The sequence below is a fragment of the Arvicola amphibius genome, chromosome 18 (assembly GCF_903992535.2).
Source record: "Arvicola amphibius chromosome 18, mArvAmp1.2, whole genome shotgun sequence".
NCBI classification, from domain to species: Eukaryota; Metazoa; Chordata; class Mammalia; order Rodentia; family Cricetidae; genus Arvicola; species Arvicola amphibius.
The window spans coordinates 30,933,362-30,938,955 of NC_052064.1; the positions used below are offsets into that span (position 1 = coordinate 30,933,362).

At 44.9% G+C, this 5,594-nt stretch overlaps 1 non-coding gene across 1 annotated transcript; it reads left to right on the top strand.

Moving 5' to 3' along the window:
* Positions 1-2,903: 2,903 nt before the first annotated feature.
* Positions 2,904-3,062, top strand: LOC119804097. Its single transcript, XR_005283788.1, has one exon. It is a non-coding gene; the product is annotated as a U1 spliceosomal RNA (small nuclear RNA).
* Positions 3,063-5,594: the final 2,532 nt, after the last annotated feature.

Genomic DNA, 5,594 nt, shown 5'->3' on the forward strand with positions numbered 1-5,594 from the left:
TTTGATCAAATGAAGGACAAGCCAATGAGCGCAAATGGGCTGTTCAACATGGCCCTAGCATCCCGACGCCTGGTACTTTACATAGCGGAGAGAAAATAAGCAGATTCAGCGGCAGCCATGTTTGGTCAATGGGACGTTCATTTCGCAAGCGCTGGTATGAGAAGGAAAGCGACGGGAGAGTCTTTACCACCCAGCGTGGGTAGGCATGACAACGAACCCTCTTCTAGAATGCCTAGCCTCTTGATGCCCTGAAAGCAGCCCAACTGAGTTCACAGCTGCCTCGTCCTTGAATAGAAATCATCGCCGCTGGATCCTCACAAAAGTGTCGACGACATTTTCAGAGAAACGGACAGGCAGAATCGAGTTTTCGAAGTCTATATGGCTTTCTCGTCTCGGTTACCGTGGCACCTGCACAATGGCAGCTCTCTGCACTTTGGATTCCTTACCCACTTTTCTGCAAAAGGAGCATAAGATATGGACAGGGACAGGTACACCGAACACGCTAAAGAGCTTTGCGTGTTAAGGCATTTAGTCTTCAGGTAGCCCCATGAAGTGGATGCTATTATTAGGAACCCCACCTTACACCTAAGAGGAAAACCGACTTGTCTAGGGTCTCACGAACAATGGAGGAGCTGTACACTGAATAAACAACTCACTCAACAGCTACGAGAAGGTTTAAAGCATGCTTCCGTGAAACAAGTCATGGACAACAGAATAAATTCCTTGTAGGTTTTCTTAGGTGGCACTCAGTGTCACCAAATTCAGAGGGACGGAGGTAGAAGAGCGACTTCCTTATGTCTTAGACGGTGGCACATTCCGTGATGATGAAGAACACCGGGCAAACCTTCAGGTCATCAGGGGGAAAAAGAAAAGGAAGACTTGACTGGGCTAAAGAGCTAGAAACACTACCCCCCCCCAAAAAAAAACAGAGGAAACACAAAAGCAGGAATGGCAGTTGGCTCATTCAGCAAGGTGGAATTCAAGCTGAGAAGGATTAAAGGAAGAAAATGACAAAAGCAGAAAGTTATAAAAAAGCTTTAAGCACACTGGTCTATAAGCCTTAGAATACTCTCAAGACATATTGATCAGGAACTATTCACATTTGAATGGATTCAAGAGAATTGAGACGGGAAGGGGGAGTTTTTGACGAAAACAGAAAAGATACAATTGGTGGTCACCAATTTGACAAAAACCGAGAGTGTGTGTGTGTGTGTGTGTGTGTTTGTGTAGAGAAGCTGAGGACGAGATAAAATTATAATTTGGAGTAGATTGCCTGTCAGGAAAAGAGGTCTAGCTCTTCCCTCTAGGAGAGGTGATGAGGAACAGGAGAGATGTGGCCAAAAATGCTCTTTGGGGGAGGTTACAGACCGCAGCTCACAAGACTGGAAGGGGAAGAACAGACGGTCAGCGGAGCTGGCCAGATGGGTCCTCATGTCCAGAACCACTACACATCGTAGATCATCCTCACGGCATAAGACTAGACCCTGAGAAAGTAGGGTTTGTAAGTGGAACCCAATGATGTATATTGTATTGCCTTCTGAAAATGAAAACGCTATCAATATTCAGGGCCGGTATTAATTATTCTCACTCGCTGTACAGTATTATCTGTAAATACTTGGAGTTTCTAAATTACGATCCTAAATTGATGTCTGTAATGCTTATCCTGAGGTAATTGGAAGCTTTGAAGTTGATCAAAGTGAATTCTTTCACGAAGGGGCTGAGGACAGCCATGGCGTGCGCAATTACAGAGCCTATCCAAGCGTATTTACCCTCCCTCTTCCCTCTGAACTGCACCCACTTCTCTAGGTAGAGTTAGATCCGGGAAGCCTGGAAAAGCCAGGATGATATTGTCTCCTATGGGAGAATCTGTCTTTTCTAGGATATTAAACTAGTTTTATAAGTTTTTGAGGAAACGTGAGCCTTCACCCTGTCCCGCTTAGGAAATGCAAAAGAGGAAACTGTAGAGAACAGAGTTCTTTGGTTTTAGGAATAGCTGTTAGTCTCAGGCCCCTAATCACCTGGACCAGGAGAGTTGAGCCAAGATGGAGATAACCCCACAGTCCATCAGGGAAAAAAAAACACACCGCTCTTTAGTTTGGGACGACATTCAATTAGCTTCTTTTCCTGAAGCCATTCTTTCTAATTGTGTGGTCTAAGTTAGTGTTCAGAGCCGTTGGCTGCCCTTGGCCACACACTCATTTGTAATGGGAGAAATGGCCCAAGTAGGCTGGTGGGCAGTGGTTCACCAGCCTGCAATCAGCCAGTAACCGCAGGAAGTTACTAGTGGGTGATGTATAGACGGATCGTTGAGGTTTTTTATTCTTAGGCATATATTTTGTGTTAGGAGCCAACTACACAATGTGTGTGATTTTTGTGATTGTGTGTAAGAGATGAAGAGGGAGGGAGAGAGAGAGAGAGAGAGAGAGAGAGAGAGAGAGAGAGAAAGAGAGAGAGAGAGTGAGGAGGAGGAGGAGGAGGAGGAGAGGGAGGGAGGGAGGGAGGGAGGGAGAGAGGGAAATTCTATGATAATTTCATGGTAAATTGTTAACACAAAGGGAACTGCAAAGGTCTTGCTTTTAGGAACTGAAGTCTCTCTAGCCCCGTTCTAGCTTTTAAAATGTGAGGAGCTTTACTTCTAAGGAAATAAAAAAATAAATCAATCTTTTAGGTTCGGTAAGTGCCTGGAATGTCACATTGCAAGAAAAGAACATATAAAGCTAAGGTTTGCCATTTTTCAAATATTTCACGAAGAATTACAGCACTTAACTGATAAAGTCTGGGAGAAGACACACGATCGTCATCGAGCTCAAGTTGTCTTAGTTTCAAATGTTACCCTCAAAACCAAAGAGTAAATTCAATTGTCGGTAGTGATCTTTCTGGGCTTCACTAAGCACCTTCCTGAAGCACCTCAGAGACAGAGCTACCATGACCATGAGGGTCACTTGTCCAAGGTGAGGCTCATTCAGCGCACTCTGCCGGCCCTGACTCTGGCAGTCTGCAAATGTGGAAAACTTCACTGCATAATTTGTGGTAGTGGGGGGCGGTGTTTATTCAGCCTCCCCTCCTTTTGAAGATGAAAAGAGGGGCTGAGGAAATAGCTGGGAGCACTCACTGATCTTGCGGAAGACCTGAGTTTGGCTTCTATTTCCTACATGGTGGGTCACAACCATCTATAACTCTAGTTCCTGGGAATCTGATACCGTTTTCTGACCTCTGTAGGTATCAGAAGGACACACAGTACACATGCATGCATGCAAGCAAAACACTCATATGCATAAAACAAAATAAACAAATCTTTTTGGGGGGGGGGCGGGTTGGTTTTTTTCAAGACAGGGTTTCTCTGTAGTTTTGGAGCCTGTCCTGGAACTAGCTCTTGTAGATCAGGCTGGCCTTGAACTCATGGAGATCTGCCTGCCTCTGCCTCCGAGTGCTGGGATTAAAGGCGTGTGCCACTACTGCCCGGCTAAAATAAGCAACTCTTAAAAAAAGACAAAAATTATAAAAAGAGGAAGACATATATTTTATAGAAGAATGGAACCTTCTTGTCTTCCATGACATCCATAAAAGGAGTAATTTATAGGAAATAAACCAGAATGTATGCACACTACCTTTTTCTTGGTGGGCATGGGAGAGGCGAGCGGTCTGTTCGTAAGTAGCTCTGTCCTACTATGCAAAACCAAGGATTCGGTCACTAATGATACTTCGCAATAGCAATAGTAGGTAAGTCAGTTTGCCAATACCCTGTATTGGAGGTGAATGCCATTGTCTCCAGCTATCTCTTGTAGTCCGTATCCCTTCACGCAAGGGCATACTTGGCATTAACTGGTAACTGGAATAATATGTCCTTGACCACTCAACACTAGAAGCTCATTAGTCCAGAGCTGAATCTCTAATCTCACACTTTCTTTCCTGGCTTCAGGTGTCAGGGCGAAAGACGACCCATAATCAGAGCTAGCAGTATGGTTAAGGTGTGTTCTCTCAGAGACCACAGAGTGAGGTGGATGCTTCAGAGACCAGGGGTCTTACGGCCAGAAGGCCAAGGATGAAAGAGAGGCAGGAGCAAGAGACTACTGGAAATGTTCTGGTTCTGCAAATCCCGCTGTCCTTGCCAAAACTGGACCCGCTGGGATGCTCTACTGTCCTTGCAGTAAGCCTCTCTTTAATTAGTCTAGCTCACAGGAGTACTTTTTTTTTCCCTTGCAGCCATACATAATGATGTTCACTATGTTAATTTTCAAGAATTCTGAAGACAGCAATCGCTGGTATCTCCCTGCCAGAGTTCCAACTGTGATGTCACAAGTGCCATCACCACACCTTTGGCCTAAATCCCCAGGTAATTTAGACAAACAGCAAAGATGCCTTGTTGGCAATGCAGCCCAGACTTGGCTTGTCCCGCCCCATGGAAGTAGCCAAGAACCTTTAAGTGATGCTCTTTTTAAAGTTGTAGTTTTGACATAAGTAATTAGTAAATAAAAGTCCTTTGATTTGTTGCAATTTTGATTGACCACTGGAGAATGAGGGAGACAGTATCCCAAGGGGCCAAACATACTGTCCACAGCATTAAAGAAAGCCAGAAGCTTCTTGAACCCAAAAGACGGTCTATTCCTATAATTATATACTGACTGGTGTATAAGAGGCATAAATCTTTCAGTTGGTCTGTTAAGACGACGTTTTAAAGAACACAGTGACTGTTTCAAGGCAAGAACACTGAAGCAAACCATTGAATAATGAAAGCAATTAGGAGTCGTGTGTACAATTAGCAAGCTAAGGCACAAACCCTGCGTGCTGGTTAGTTTTATCATCAATTTGACACACCCTAGAGTCTCTTGGGAAGAGAAAACCTCAACTAAAGAATTGCCTTGACCGGACTGGCCTGTGGTCGTGTCTGGGAGAAGTTGTCTTGATTGCTGATTGGTGTGGGCTGACTCAGCCCACTGTAGGCAGCACTAGGCATAGCCAAGTGGGCCTGGCTAGTATCGGAGAGCAAGAAGACAGTAAGCTCGAGAGACAGGAACAGTACACAATGTTTGTCCAAGTTCCTGTCCTGACTTCCCTCAGTGATGAACTATTACCTGGAACTATAAGCTGAAATCTATCCTTTCCTCCACAAGTGGCCCTTGGTCATGACATGTATCTCACAGCAGCAGACAGCAACCTAGAACACGCTGAGAGCTGGGGGACTTAGAAAGGAAGAGAATGTTACAGAAAAGTTTGAGGGGAAAGAGTTAAGATACAAAGGACTCAAATGACTTATTCTCCAGATAAAACCAGCAAAGTGCAAAAGGTAGTTCCAGAAGCCTCCAGAGTAAACCTTGAATCTGTTTATGGGCAGGCTGAGAAGACCTGCGCAAGACCTGGTAGATTCATTTGAGGAGGGGCCAGCTGGGCTGCGGAAAATGGTGGAAGGCGGCCAGCACAGCCTGTATCCTTGAAGGTCCTGGATTTGTGGGTGGGAAGTGATACTTTTCTTCTTTCTCTCCTCCCACAAGGGCTCTGAAAAAAGTTGGATGTGTCCGATTAGGTTTTGGAGGTGGGTAAAAAGGATATCAATTAGCCTGAGAATCTGTGACAATGTAGCACTTGAACTATTCGGT